A 16579-nucleotide genomic window follows, 5' to 3' on the forward strand; every position below is an offset into this window, starting at 1 on the left:
GTGGTTTTCAAGAGTTGTGAGAATAACATAGAGAGTCACGGAGGATAGTTTTGGATTAAGTGACAGTAGTTTTTCTAAAGAGAGCAAACTTCAGTAAACTGGGAATACTGATTAGGAAATTCAAATGACCTCAGAAACCAGGGATTAGAGTGCTGAAGTTATTTGGGATTTATTTGGATCAAAGTTACAACAACCAGACAGGAATGTGCATGACAAGCAAGTTGCAGGCTTCCTTGCCTTAGTAATCACTCCTTCCTTCCCAAGAGAGTTATTAGAAGGAAGCTGAGAGCTTGGAAGGAGCGAAAAAGGCTAGATCAGCTGTGAGCATGTATTACTTGACTGGGAGCACTTCCAAATTCCTTTGTCTGGGTATATGCTTCTGATGTATCCCAAATCCCATCCCTTCTTCTTCCTCCAAATGCACTCTGATTACTGTGACAAGGCAAGTTTTAAGAAATACTGGGATCTGAATCACTGCAGGACCAGCATCCCTGAACAAACTTCGGGTAAATCTGTGCATGGCCAAAGCAAGCTGCAATCAGGTAATATATTGATACAGTAACAATTTGCCATGGTGGAGACAAACTAGGTTTAATTTTTAATCTTAAAGCAAGTAATAGAGGATTATTCAGGTGTCAGATGGGGAGACAAAGAAAAAAGAAATGGACAATAATGCAATACATATGCATGGAAAAAAGTTAGGACTGTTCTTTGTTTACCCTAGACAACACATGCCACAGTGGCAAGTAATTGCAAGGCCAATGACTCTGGGAGACATGGCAGCCAGAATGAGGACAGGAAAATGGAAGTCATCACAAGGAAGCTGAAATAATGATTAGGCTACACTGACAACAATAGTACAAATATTTTTGAACAGATGTATCACCTTGGCTTATAAGTAATCTAACCATGCTTTCAGGACAGCAAACTCATCTTCTATAGAGGGACATAGGTAGGGCAGGGATGTTCCCTGCCATGGGAGGGCTTATCTGTTCTGCCCATCAGCTGGTGCCATAGCTCAGGACATCTTCCCTCTCACATAAATCTACTAATTGGTGAGATAACCCAGTTGTATAATTAACAATTGTATCAATTGTATCACATGAATCTACTAATTGGTGAGATAACCCAATTGTATCATTAACAATTGTATCAATTGTATCAATAACACCTGTCCAGTAGGGAGTTACCTCTGGTGCCATGGAGATGGCATTCCCAGCTGACAATAAACATCTTGCCTTGAGAGTAGATTGAAGGGAGATAAACCATGAATTTCTGACTGACAGACACTTAATTTTACCAACTATAAAAGATACATGAAACTTTTACAAAGCAGAAGTGTTCTGCACATTCCCTGGAAATCTGTGAGGGCATCTCTTCTTAAGATTTGGGATGCTGGCCTTTGAGTTACTCTCCCAGGGGTTGAGAGAAAGGAATCTGTATACCCCATCATCAATTTACTGGTAAGTTACATTGACTGCTAACCTATACTATGTCTTTACTAGCTATAATATATGTACCTTTGTGTTGTATACTGTTTAATGTAATTCTACTAGTAATTCTTTGTTTTAACCTGTGTAGTAAGTAACTCTGTTTAAAGCTTTTTGTTTGTTAATCTTCTGTCTATCCAATAAATAACTCATTTTATACTAGACCTGATTTGCCATTTTTTAGAACTTGTGAGCCAAGATGGTTTAGGTGCAGGTCACCTGAATTTAAGCTGCTGCCAAAAATCTGAACCTAAGTCAGGGTTGTCTAACACTTTCACTCAATCCATAGCAAAGTAGGGGCATTGGGAAGAGGTGCAGCAAAAGCATCACCTCTTTTGAACCCCAGCTTACTGCTTGTACTGTCTTAAAATGCCCTAACATGGCACTTCCAAGACAAAGGTTGGAGGTGGTTACTCCCACTTGGCTGCAGAAGTGTTTATCCTGAAGGGAGACACTATCTTAGGAAGCTGACTAAAGTCAGCAGAGGCTGTGGTGGTAGATATAGTTGAAACTGGGAAGAAAGTACAACAAACTGAAGCTCAGCACCTGAACATTTGACATTCAGAGACTCGAGAATTTATAGATATGAATTGATCACAAATAAGCAGAGGCTGGATAGTAAAAGACTTTTAGACATCAAGGCAGAAAATTTCCAAAGGAGCCTTCCAAAATGATATAGGACTAAGAAAAATAAATGCTCTAGATAATTTGCAGATGAGTCTTGGCTGGTTTGTGCATTAGTCCTTAAGGAAATCAACCAGGGAGAAAAAGAAAGGTCATGCAGAATTTGCTGTAAGCTCTTTTCCTTCATGTGCAGTTTCTTGTAGGCTCATCTTGGATGATATTCCTGCAAAGGAAACAGTTCCATTTACAATTAGTCCTACTTTGACCTGGCCTGTGCTGTACAACGTTAAGAATAGTACCAAGAATAGTTCCAGCCCAGGACTGGGAAGCACTCGATGATACAAGAGTCAACTGACACCCCAAGGAGTTTCCACAGATTTCCATTCCATTTGGTTATATATTTTAAGAATATTAGAGTTAGAATAGTGCTTCCTTTCTCATGAGGTATGAAAAATGGTCATATGCTTTGAAAAAATTATTTTGGGGGATTGTTGTGTTAAAGCCACAGTGCTTCAAATCAAATTGGCAAGTTGATTCTTTGACGTTACTTGCACTGGTCTTCACAAGTTTGCTTCCTAGGCAGAGTGAGCCTAAGAGTCACAAGGCAGGAGAATTTTCAGGCTTCTCTCAAAGTCCCCACTACTCTGTGGCTTCCTGGACCTGATGCATGGGCATGGTGATTTGAAGAAAGACTACAACTCTCCCTCTCTTTTCTAGGCTAAGTTAGATGTTTGTCATGGAGAGTGGCATTGAAGAAGCCCACTTCCATAAACATTTGATAAGTACACTTGTGTATTTAAAAGAATTCTTTTTATCTGCTGCTGTAGCCTGTGCTGGAGGGGCTAATGGGTTTGCTAAAGAGATGTCATTAGCAATAAAGATCTGAATAGTATTGTCATAAGTGATAGCTCTTCATTGGGTGATCCTTTATTGTACAAGACAGCATCTCTAGTGACCGTGTTCCTTCATATATGTGACTTTAGTTGCTTTCCAATGAATTATGCATGAGGTAGATGTCCCAAAGTCCCCTTTGCAGACAGTCTAGAGAAATTTAATTTCATACTAGGGCCTTGTAATGAACTCTCAGCTCACATCATCACCTAGATATTAATAGTGGCATTTACTTTCCCCTATAACTAGAGGTACTCACCTATATGAAATATACACACAGTGTAAATCTGTTTATTTCAGTCATCTCCCATGTATTTTAAACTGAATTAAAGTGGAGTAGTGCATGCAAACATCTCCTTTTATTGTCAAAGACACAGGTTTCTGTTTTAGCCAGTCACAAAAAAAAATTGTTCCATTTTTACCCTGCTGAAGAGTATGAAACAAAGTATTCTACAGGTTGGAAGCTAACCTGTGAAATGAGGATTGTATTTTTGGGGGTAAAGTCATAGCATAGCTGAATACATTTGCAGTGTTATTATTACATAGCACCTCTGAGGGATAGACAATAATGTATCTTGCTTCTGCACTAATCTCTCATAGCCAGCAGACAATAAACCTGAGGCTAATACTTGCTCTGAGCTACAATAGGTTTTGAAAACAACCAAATGATATCTCTGGGAATCCATCTCTACTTTCCTGTTGGTGTTGATGCATAGCATATGTATATTTTCTCAATCAATAGGCTTAGTACTCCTGACACCCTCCCAAAAGTTTAGCACAAGTATGAGTCTTCCAGAAGTGAGGTTTCCTGCTAAGTGTAATCTATTCTACTCATTGTCTAGAGTCCTAAGATATTTATTAGAGTCATGTTTTTTAAAGATTTAACCCATCCTTTGGAATACATAACCATATCCTTGCTGTGATTGTGTAAGAAACCTGCAATGAACCCTAGATTATTAATAGATTTTCATAAATTAGAAAGCAATTCCCATATCCCTCTTTATAGCTTTATCTTAGGAAAGTGCTTCCAAACATAAAAAATCGCTCCAAATATCAAGAGATTTTCCATGATAGAGTATGCCACATTTTTTATATGGCTATTCCACAGATTGTTTCAACTCTTTGGTGTAAATTTAATTAATTATAAGGCCTACCAAGACCAGTTTATTTTGTCTCCCACTGGAGTGGGGGAGCTTGTGGTTTTCTCCCTGGTGGGAGTGCTAAACTGAGGAATACCATTCCTAAACCACAACAGCCACCATGCTTTAGCTTTACCTATATCAATGGTAGTGACAATTTCTGAAAAGCATGTAGTGTGTTTTAAATAAGAAGTCAGAAGTTGTCCAAGGACAGCACTAGGTAGTTCTCAACAGTCAGAAATGTCCTTCTGGCTTTCTGGTTTGGTCTTCGTCCCTGCTCGTGTGAAATCCCAGCAAAAAAGGTAATATTCTTGCAAGAAAAAAACTGTTTTGTTTTTTTTTTTTTTGGTACTCTGATAAAATTCAGGCTTTATCATAATGGAATATTTTAATTTATTATTTTTTTATTGATATAGTTAGAAAAAAGACAGAGAAATTTCCAGATGCACCAATACTTTTCAGATTTGAAACATAAATCCAAGTACCTTTTCTTTCCTCATGCTATAGTGGCTAAAGTGTTCTCTGTGTAATAGATATACTTGGTAAGGTCCACAAAAGATTGGGTCATTAATGTCCCTTCCCAAAGGGAAGTCCTACCATGCTGCTAAGAAATCTTCAGTGGGTCTTGATGTATCAGCTTCAGCTACCCAGAGCAAGTACTATGTCAGGAGTGATTCAGAAGAGTGGAAGGCTTTATTTTATTTTAAAAAAAAAAGAAATTAAATTTAAAGAAAAGCAAAACAAAAATAGTCCTTTTAGAGTCAGTTCTGGGCAACATTAAATGAAGGAGCACAACACCAAAGGGATATCTCTGAGATTTGAGAGAAACACAAATTCAAAGTGAAATGCAGCAGCTGGTATAACCTACACACCAAGGTATAACAACTTATTCCCACTTCTACTTTCTGCTAAAAGCAAGCATGTTTAAACCATGAAGAGTTGATGTGCTGCCTAATTATGAAGCATGGGTGTATTTTTGGTGTCCACTGGAAGGAAGAGCACGGGAGAAGAAATGCCATGTTATTGTTGGCTCTGTTAGGACACATTAGCAGGACTTTATTGAGTGAGATTCTAGAAGTCAGCCAGAGTGAATGGGCAGCAGGTAGTGGAAGATGAGCTTCCAATTTGGTTTGGCAGAAAACCAGTGCTTTCTGTACTGGTCAAGTTGAGTTTTTTAATGCATTGCTGGAGCAATGAGACCAAAGCCTCTAGAGAGATGTAAGCTCACTGCTTATTTGTATTTCATGCCTCTGAATATTTTCTGCAGATGAAATAACATTAAACAGGCTAGCACCTGTAAATCATGTCCTCTTTCATATTTTGGAGGATTAAGTTATATATATTCTGATGGTGAGTTGGCCTTGAAACTCTTCAGAGGACTTTTAAACCCACCTGATCTACTATAACTTATATTGCCACTACCTACCCCCAGCAGTCAGTTAAGATGGAATAGAGAAAAATTTATTTCCTTGGGATTTTGCATTTATTTAACTGAATCTAAGTCCTAAAATAATTCATAGAATGTGCTTTGCAAAAACTTTTTACTACAAGCATTTAATTTTATGATTTGAACTGAGCCATGCATATACATAAGACATATTTTGAAAAGAGACATTCAGAAGCCTGAGAGATTCAGTATTCAGTAATTTCATTCCTTTGGTAGAAAACAGCTAGCAAAATTTGACCTAATCGCATTTTAAAATTCATAGTTTATGGAATGACTAAAAAAAAATTACAGCTTTCTCTAAGGAGATTTTACACCCAAAACTTCACCAAAAGTAACAGATTTTAATATCAGTTTTCTCCTCCTTCCCTGAAACTTTTAAAGAAATCTGTTGCAGGTAGATTTTTTTAGGGTCTCAGTCCATCAAACAAATTATCAAGGTAACCATGACACTGAATTCTGGAACTCAGAATGGAGAAAACTAATAAGCACCATATATCAGAGTCCCAAGTCTAAATCCCTTTCAGCATTTTATAGTACATACAGCAAAATTGGCTCTTCAGTCAGTTGCCTGCATTCTTGTCCACCCTCTGATTTTTTCAAAAACTTTTGCTGCTACTCCAGAGATATTAGCCACTCCTTGGATGCTGTTTATCTATGGACTCTTAATATTAGTACATACCTGGTCCCTTAATTTGTCAGAGAGATTTTAATTAAAAGAGACCCTTTCCTTCTAAAATATCTTTATCTTTCCATCTGCCACTGCTATTAGTGGAAAGGGATGATAGATGCATTCACCCCACCTGCATGAGGAAATAGATGCTTTTAAAATGCAGTGACTGGATGATTTTGGTTGGTTATTTCCTGTGAGTGACAGCTAAAATGTTATTTTATAGATGGATTTAAATAAAACCTTAGGATATAGAGGACTTTCCTTGAAACCAGGAATTATGCTTGCGCAGTAGCTTAACCCATGGAAAATACTTGTCCACCTGAAACCAATCTGCCCTTCAAAATATTCTCCTTCATGCATCTCATAGTGGCTTTAATGATGTGCTGACAAATCACGTGCACCCACACATTTTAACTAACAACATTTTAAGAACACCCATATATTTTAACTTCAAAAACCTTACTTCTAAAGACTCATACTGTTCAAAGCAATCTATCTAATTTTATTGATAAACTTCAGTTTCTGAAATATAAAAGTTACATGGTGCAAACAGTGAGATAATAATATTTTCTGTTATTTCTTTTAAACATTACTCGGTCACCATAATAGCTAAGACACAATTCTTTCTGTACTTGCTACTGTTGATAGGGTAGAGATATTTGGTATTTTCTGCTGCTCTGAAACAATCAAAAGAAATAAAAGTATTTCTTGGTGTGTGGATTGCACTCTTTTATAAAATGCCTTCATATATTTGGTCATTTAAGGAAGTAGCAAACACTCACTTAAAATCAGCTGGTAACTGCTTTCTGCTGAGTAACTCATCCTGCAAAGGAGTGGGTCTTATTGAGACTTCAGCTTCTAATTTCTTTCTCAAGTTGTCCTGAGTGTTCAGAGGTGAGCCCAAGAAGTCTCTCTGTATACCCCAGGCATTGCTTGATGCTGTCTGCTTTTGTGAGACAATGGATGACATTACAGGTGTCGTGCACATTGCTGTTGATGGCACCAAACAGCTATTTCCTCCTATTTATCTCTTCTCACTACCTTTTCCTTCAGTCTCTCCACTGAGCAGTAATCCAGTTACCTTCAGCAACAGGACCTCATGACAGAACAAGTGGAGATGTCTTGGGGAAAGCTGGTTTGCAGAAAGGCCATGCTGGAGATGTGGTCCATAGAGAGAACTTTGTGCAGTTGAATTTGAGGCTGGGAAGAATTGGAGTTGTGGGGAAAGTGTTTCTACTTTTGGTTTTGCTTAGTTTTCTCTCTGTCCTAGCCTGTTAGCAATTAGCAATAAATTAAAGTAATTTCCCCACATCAAGCCTGTTTGCCCATGATGGCAAGTGGTGAATGATATCCTTGTCCTTTCATCAACCCATTATTTTTTTCTTTTTTTATTGTGTTTTCTGCCTCAGTATTTCTACCTCTGTCTTGTGAGAAGTGTGAGTGGCAAGATGGCTAGAGAGGAAACTGTCATTCAGCTAACTTTAATCTACCACAGATTTGAAGTGTAGAAAGTAATTATTAATGCTTACAATTTTTAGATGTCGTTCTTGGGTAAAGATAGTCTTCTAAGAACACCTGAATTCTCCTATGCTAGCACCCTTTACTCATCATCCTGGCCACCTTCTGCACATTCCCATCTTTCTTCAAACAGCCCACAAATACAGGACAGCCAAAATAAATCTGTTCCTTCTTACAAAATTTTTATTCCACCTACTCTTCTTTTTACTAAAGCCTCTTATCAGGAGGGCATCAACTAATCGTCCCTATGGAGTTGCCCAGTAGGTCTTGAGAACAAAACAAAGCTCTGTTAGAGATGGTGTGACCTTGCTTTAGTCCATGCTTCAGCATCTCTCTCTCAATTGCCATACTTACTTGCAAAGTGGACCAGTGCAAACTCTTGCTCTGCTCTGAACCTTAGTTATGCATTTAAGGCAATGTGAGGAAGAAAGCTACCTTGAGAGCACTGTTCACACATTAGCTCAAGAATTCAGGGTTCCCCTTCTGTCCCTGTAGTGTATTCCAGTGCCAGGAGAAAGCAAGGTGGCTTCCTCAGAGAAGCCAAGAAGAAAGGCTATAGTCCCAATTACTGCATCTTTGCCTTCAAGAGTTTTGTGATAACTTTATTCCCTTCTCATTATTTCCAGGTGAGGTGACCCCTGCATTCCACTCAAGATGGCCAGAAATATCCGAGTTCCAAGGAGGATATAAACCAATTCAGATGTGCCTTTGTTTCCCAGATGTATATGCAATAGGAAAGTCAGGTGGGAAGGACCTGTCCCAGGAACTCATATGTGGCTGAAAGTGAAGCAGACAGCAGTGAATGTCACCCAGACAAGTAAAAACATGAACAAAGAAATGAGAGCAATGAGTCATTCTGGAGCAATAGAAGAAAGAGAATATTAGTTAAGCATTTTAATGCCATCTGGGGTGGACTTTCTCCTTGTCATCTCGTCACCTCCTCCTTTTGTATACAAGTGGTAACTATTACCTTAAGAAGACTTGAATGAAATATTAGCAATTAAAAACTGTTCTCTACAGAGAAATGTAGTTTCTGGATGGCTGCCATTCCAAGAAAATTTTAATACTGGAAAACTATCTGACAGATTGGGAGTGGAACACAGATATGCAAAGTGCTGCTTGAGAAAGGATCAAAACCACAGTTCAACTTTAATCTAGCCTGGTGAATATTCTGGCCAAAAATCCCCTCAAACTTTTGTACCTTAATGGCTGAGATCTGGAAATACATATTCTCATGGCATGAAGGGATATATGCTGATGATCTGGAATCTCATAGATTCCAGATATATGCTGGAACTGCTTCTGCTAGAACTATTTTCTCAGATTCAGAACAGAACTATTCAGGTGTACTTTACATTTACTGTGTGGAGACTCCTTGAGCACTTTCCTCCTCAGGGATGCAAAAATCTGTCTATATTGCAGTGAAACACATGATGGAATGTTTTGTAAACACCCAAGCTGGCTTTACCAAATGCAGTTGAATATTAATATTAGCTTTCCAAATACTTTCCTTCAGTCCCAAGTCGACTTATAGCCTACATTAATCCACAAATTGCTGAATTCCTCACTGCACTGCCAACTTTTCTGAGTTAGATATGAATATGCTTAAATTATATTTTGGCTGCAGCAAAACTGGTTGTAAAACAGTAATGACATATAATCGAGAAAGTCCTTTACTTTGACACAGACCTGTCCAGCTTGGTGGACCTTGCTAGTTCTCAGGATATTTGGAATGAAGTCCAGAGATTGCATGGCTTGATCTTTAAGGCCTGCCTATCACAAGGGAATTTGCACAAGGAGAGCTACTTATAGTGCTAGGGAAAGGCATAATTTCCCTTCTGCAAAACGAGAGAGCAAACTGCCCCAGTGCACGTCTGTCCTGCACCGAAAGCAGTCAGGATTACAAGGGAGGGACATGAGCACTTTACAGTGCTCAAACCCAAAGTTTTGATTTTAACTAACCAGATACAAAGTTAGTTGTAATTTAGTTAGTTATTTTTGAAACTAAGGCTCAAATCTGTTAGATTCAGGAGGGAGGATGTAAAGCTGATTTACTCTGTGTGTAAGGATGATTTATTGGTGTGGATGGTCAGAAGGGTAAGAGAACTGATTCATGGAAAGAAAATCAGAGAGGGAAGACCAATTTGCTTATGAATATCAGTTTCAGAATTAATGAAGCCTGTTTTGTGGTGAGTGTATGTCTCATGGTTGATTGAATTTTTAATTTAATAATATCAAGGTTGCAACATGAAGTCAACCCTTTAAAGACCCTAGAGAAACTACAGAGGGTACACTGCCTGGCTGGAGTCCCTCACGCCTAGCAAGGCAAGAATTAAGACTAAAGAACTCTCAACAATTTCCCTGCATAACTGACCACTAAGTCAATGAATAATCACTTTGCTCCTGTTCCCTAGGAAAACAAGTTTAAAAATGATAATTAAAATAGTACAATACATTTCTGATAAAACTCTCCTTACTACAGACATCACTTGGATTATGTGTTATATCTCTTTCCATAACTCTTTTTCTTTTTTACTGTGTGTTTGTACTTTCTATAGGAGGAGCACTGTCTTCTGCTGGTCTGAAAAATACCTGGAATATTTTGGGTCCTAACACAATTAAAACAATGCTAATAATGATGGGTTGGCATCTAGACCAGAAATTGTAGTTTGAGATCCTAGAACAGCTAGATGTCAGGTATAGATATTGACCAGAACTGTATTCAATTTACACCCCTATACATGCACAAGAAATCAATTACTATTTGCAGAAGTACTTCAGACTTCAGGCTTTAAATTTTCACCTGAATTGCTGAAGTCAGAATTTGACCCAGTCTGATAGATATTAGTGGATCAGAAATAAGAGTGCAATAAATCATAAACCTGAGAGAGAGAGAGGGGGGAGTTTGGGCTCTCAACAGTGAATTTAATAAAGTGTACTCTAAAGTAAGAGTCTTTGTATTATTCACTTTCCATTAGGTTATTTTCCTTTTATATGTCCTCCCAATACCATGCTGGCATGTAATTTTCACCCACTTTTATCTATTACATGTAGAGAGGGGAATGGATCTTCCTCAGAGCTATGCAGAACTGAAGCCACATATATTTAAGTCAGGAATCTGACAATATTCTCCTCACACAATGGACTGCATTTTACAGCTTATTGCATCTGGGTATAGAAGTGGGATAAACAGGTGAGTCACTTCAGATGCTAACACCTGGGCAGGCTTGATTGTGCACTGCATTCTCACCCTGATTTCCCTTCCTTAAACTACACAGGTACCATACAAACTTGCTCAAAATAAATGTTTAATTTATTGTCCCCATCTTACCTCTCTCCCATGATGCTGTGGAACATTTGAAAAAAATTTGACTTAAACAAACAAACACATAAAGTCAGACGGGAAGGAAGAATCTCTCTGTGAACTCCTCACAGTTGCAGCAACCACCTTCTTCCTTTTACAGATTTGGGGGACTGCAGGACAGTCAGATGGGAACTTTCTCTTTTATTGATGTTTACATCTCATTAGCATTTTTAGAGGCCGTGTTTGGTAGTCTTGTATACTGATCATTGGCCATGTTAAGGTGCCTTTTTTATATTCCTTGCTCTTACTCATCTGTGTGCTCTCACTTCAAGATGAAAAGCAGAGAAAGAGAACATGGGAATGCTTTCCACTGGAAAAGCATTCAAAGAGAACATAAAGTAGAAACAAGGAAGTGATGCTTACTTGGTGGTCACCATATTTATTCATCCTGTTCAATATAGTTTACAAAACATGCAGCAGACAAAAAGAAAGAAGCAGAATAACAAGAGGTAACTTCCATTTTGATTTCTATTCAGTATTGTAAATAAAGGGTGGGGAAAAATATCCACATTTGCATTTAATTGCTTTAACTAATTCAGATAAATCAGTTATGCTATGACTAAAAGTGCATAAATCTGCTTGCTCTCCCTAGCTTCTTCAGTTTTGCAACAGCGACCGTTCACTTCACCTTGAACTTCCCAGCAATGTGATCAAGAATTACTAGTGATCATTCTAGAAAGTGCTTCATGCATCTCCATTGCCTCCTTCATGTTTTCCTGCTACTCATCTTTCATGGGGAGCTGTCTTGTATGTTCTGGAGACAGACTTCTTTGTTTTACCACACACACCCTCTGCAAGACTGAAAAAATCTCTTTGCTGAAAAATGATAAACATCTCATTATACAGACATATCCAAGCATCATGGTAACTTTCCCCACTGTCAAAGGAAACTTATGATTATTGAAAATATGGAGGTTTATAGGAATCTCATGAAAAATACTTGGACTATTTTGGGGATTGGTTAAATCTAAACAAATTAACTAAGATGTCTTACACAAGATTCTCAATTCCAGCTTATGAGTTCTGTGGAAGGTTACCTGGGCAATAAAATAGGTCAGAAGGTTGAAAATAAAGCATTTCCCAAAGCATTTTGATGTCTTTCATTCATGGTCTAGACAGCAGAAAACTTTCAGAAATACAGTCCTTTCTCTTTTATTTTTAAATGCATGGAATTTTAGAGTTTGTGAATCCAGATTCTGCTTCCCATATGTAAGCCAAAATACCTTTGAAAATTAAGTTCTGTGATCAGACAAGCCTATCCAGCACAGCAATGTACACAGAGGGTTGATAATATGCTGAAGTAAGGGAAATATGTATGTCATGGATTCTGCGCAGTACAATGTCATTGTAAGTTCACTGGAAGAGTAAATTAACTTCATAAATTCAATACATCATTGCCACAAACATGGCCCTAATACCCAATTCTGGGTAGTGCCAAATGCCACCTAGAAAATGTTGGTAGGCAGCTGACAAATATCTTCAACCCAGAAATTGAGGCCTGAGGGCAGACTGTATCTTTACAAAGAGTTCAATCACTGAGCCATCTAAGCCATCTGAGCCATCATTACACATTGCTTTCTGAAATGTGAAAAGTATTTTTCAGCCTCTAACTACCTTTAATTATATTTTGTTTTCCGCAGTGGGGCTCAGAAGAAAAATTGTTAGCAAGGCTGTGTGTATTTATGCCTGCCAAAATATCCCTGCAGCTATTTGCAAACTGAATTTTTCTATAGAAAACTTTAGACTCATACCTGCAATATCCATGCAAGAAAAATAAACCAATAGGAAGAGCTGACTGAGTGACTGAAGTTAAAATTGTCCCTACTGAGTTGAAGTTTGACCTTACACCTCTAACCCCCTTAACTTATCCTCTAACTCTACATCCTAGCTGCAGCTGGGAGCAGGCATCTGGACATTGGAAGTGGGTAGATCTGAAAGGTCTTCTGTGCTGTGCTCCCAGGAGGGTGTGAACACCAGCAGCTGCTCCAGCACAGGGAGGTGCCCCATACATTTCACTAGGTCCTGTGCCATAAACACTGTGCCACTGCCTCCAGCCCTGCAAACACAATTACAATCTTCTCTGTATTGCAGGGTGTGTGTTGAGCAGTCTCCAAAGGCCTGTGTCCACACCAGCCTAAGGCTCCCCCAAAGACTGACCCTGTTAAGCTCCCTCAATGCAGAACACCCTGCTGTAACCCTGCAGCTGCAGGTGTTTTCATTCCAGCCTGACAGCTGTGTAACCCACATCCTGTGATGACCACCCTGCAGCTTTGTGTAAGGCAACCCATTGCATCAAACAGAATGTGTGGCTTTACAGAATAAAGATAATTACTTGGACCAAAACCACACCCTGGTCCACCAGAATTTCCCACTGTTCCCACTAGACTTGTCTGTGTCTTCCTGGCAGCTAAAGCAAGGGCTGGCAAATCTGGACCCACTCACTGGAATTGGTCTGCCTGATGGGCCCCAGACTGCTGGAACGTCTTCAATTTTCCCCTGAGAACCCTTTGGGGTTTGGTCATGCCAGAGGACCCACGAGAACATTTTAAGTGCAGGGGAAGAAAATGATGAAGGGGGAATTAGGATCCCTCACCTGATACAGGAGTTCAGGAGCTGGTGTCATTCCCTGGGGTACAGCAGGAGACAAGGTGACACTGTACATATATAATTGTTTCCCAGTAAGGACCTGAAATAGTGGCTGTTGCCCAGGACAGACATCAGACAAGATCACTGGGACACTTGTATTGTGAAGTACAGCAAATAAGCAGAGAATTTTTTCAAAGAGATGTGCCAAACATGAGTGAACAAGTCCACTGGGAAGGGAGCAGGTATGGGCTATGCTGTGCTGCAGTTTGGGCTATTTAATGGCTTCTGCAACATTTTTCAAGCACGGGATACTCTTAAACGTTCATTAAATCACCCCAGAGGACATTTCAAGGCTGGAATGTTTGTCCTAATGTGAGAACAGGAATATCCCTGAAGGTTGTCTGCAGGAAATGAAGGCAGTCAACAGGGACTCAGAAACCCAAAACGAACTAGTATTAAAATAATGTTATTGGAACTCTCTAAAGTGATACATGGAAATCTTTACAGATACAAGACTTTGTGTATTAAAACCATGTTTATGATGTGAATAGTTATGTACTTTAAGAGCAAAACCTTTTGACTGATTGGTCCATGCTTAGAAGAAAATTTTGCTGTTTTTTTTTTTTCTCCATGAAAAGGTAGAATGAACCAGTGGGGAACAAACACACACACAAAAAATCTTTCAAAAGCTATCTGCCTTCAAAATATTTTTTTTAACTTACTTTGGGGAAAAAATAACTCCATAAAACCTATTTGTTCCGTTGCCATGGGATGATTTTTTTAGGAATTATAGAACCATCTGAAAAACACAATCAGTCTGCAGTAAAATGAAGTGCTGAGGCAACGCAGCATATTTAAAAAGCTCTGACAACATAAAACTAGAGTCAGCATGAAATGAACAGACTTGCCTATTATGAATTTATAATGAACAAAAATTAATTCTGTTTTAGATATCTATTTAATGGATATTCTCAATACACAGCTGTTCACTGTGCCTTTAAGAAGATGGTAAGTTTATCTTTTCATTTATAGCAGTATGCTGGAGTGCTTCAGCTCTGTGAATGTCAGACAGAATATTCCTTGATAAACAAAATATGGATAAATTAAATTTTTCTTTAAACAAATAAATAAAAACTTCCTGATTCATTAAGGAGGTCCATTACTTTTTTAGCTTTAGATCACTTTACTGTACTTAACGATTTTCTCTGTTTTTCCAATACTTCCTGCAAAAGAATTCTGCCCTGCCAAAAATAAACCCCAAATTTACTGTGATGGCTCTAGGAAAAAAGACCACAGGAGAATAGTTTGACAGGTGACCAGGCTATGGTTCCACAATTTTTTTTTTACTTGCTATTTTACCTTTTCTGTTAAACCATCCCCTGATTAGGTCTTGTATTGTTTCTCTGTGCACCATTGCCTTGCTTCTCATGGGTCAAGTGGATCCACATGAACCTCGTGATGTTCATCAAGGCCAGCTGCAAGGTCCTCTGTGCCTGGCTTGGGGCACCCTTGGTATCAATTCAAGCTGGGGGAAGAACTGACCAAGAGCAGCCCTGCCAAGCAGGACGTGGGGGTCCTGGTGAATGAGGGGCTGGACATGCACTTGCAGCCCAGAAAGGCAACAGTACCCTGGGCTGCATCGAAAGCAGCGTGGGTAGCAGGGCAAAGGGAGTGATTCTCCTACTCTACCTGCCCTCATGAGACCTCACCTGCAGTGCTGCACACATCTCTGGGGCCCTCAACACAAGAATGACACTGACGTGTTGGGACTGGGTCCAGAGGAGCGGTTCCAAGGACCAGAGGGAACTTTTCCTATACGAAAAGACTGAGAGAGATGGGATTGTTCAGCCTGGACCCAGAAAGCCCTCCCTGTGGCCTTTGAGTACTTAAAGGGGTCTTATAGGAAAGAGGTGGGCATTTTAGCATGGCCCGTTGCGATGAGACCAGGGGCAGTTGTTTCAAACTGAGGAATGGTCTATTCACACTGCATGTAAGGAAGGAACTTTTTACAAACGGGTAACAAGCTGTCCAGAGAGATGACAGATGTCCCAACCCTGAAAACATTCAAGGTCAGGTTGGATGGGGCCCTGACCTGATTAAATTGAAGATGTCCATGGCAAGGTAGTTGGACTAGATGGCCTTTAAATGTTCCGTCCAAAGGCTATTCTGTTATAGCAAAACTTCTTTCCTTAGAATAGAATTGAAGGAATTTCTTTGGGAACTTATGATTCATTTGGGTTAAATTGGAAGACCAGGCTTTTACAAGCAGACTTATGAGGCAGACTGTGTCTTTCGTGTCATTTGTGTGAGGTTGCCAGAGTTGACGGTGAGTTGGAAAGATGATGCATATTACTCACACTAATTGCTGTGACCGCCCCAAGCTTGACATAAACAGCTGGTGTAATAGAAAGATCCATAGCCCATGTCTGATTTCACATCAGCCAAGAGACACAGAGTAATAGGGCTGTTTAATATTTTCCTCAAATATATTTCTAACCCACAACTGTTGCCAGAATATGCACTGATATTCCGTGTCCCCACATACAGTATGACAGTGTGTCCTGATATTTTGTGTCACTCCTTTGTTATAATGGTTGCTAACAGCGGAAGAGTGCATGCAGAAATCTGTAAGGTTTGGTAGCAGATATCTGAAAAGAAAAAAATTCCTTTACAATCAAGTTTGGATCATATGTGCTACAGTATATACTGTTAAACCCTCGCTCTTCAAGCATAAAAAAACCTACAGAAGTCACATCAAATTTTTTATCAACAGCAGAGTGTTACAGAGAATCTCATACAAAGTGGTACTTCTTCTCTGGGAAATATAATGAACAAAAAATGCAAAAAATA

At 39.1% G+C, this 16579-nt stretch overlaps 1 long non-coding RNA gene across 1 annotated transcript; it reads left to right on the plus strand.

Annotated features, from left to right (window-relative positions):
* Positions 1–1268: 1268 nt before the first annotated feature.
* Positions 1269–11438, plus strand: LOC117244141. Its single transcript, XR_004496664.1, has 3 exons — positions 1269–1463; positions 8406–10972; positions 11416–11438. It is a non-coding gene; the product is annotated as an uncharacterized LOC117244141 (long non-coding RNA).
* Positions 11439–16579: the final 5141 nt, after the last annotated feature.

Source organism: Parus major, chromosome 1, assembly GCF_001522545.3.
Source record: "Parus major isolate Abel chromosome 1, Parus_major1.1, whole genome shotgun sequence".
Classification (NCBI taxonomy): domain Eukaryota; kingdom Metazoa; phylum Chordata; class Aves; order Passeriformes; family Paridae; genus Parus; species Parus major.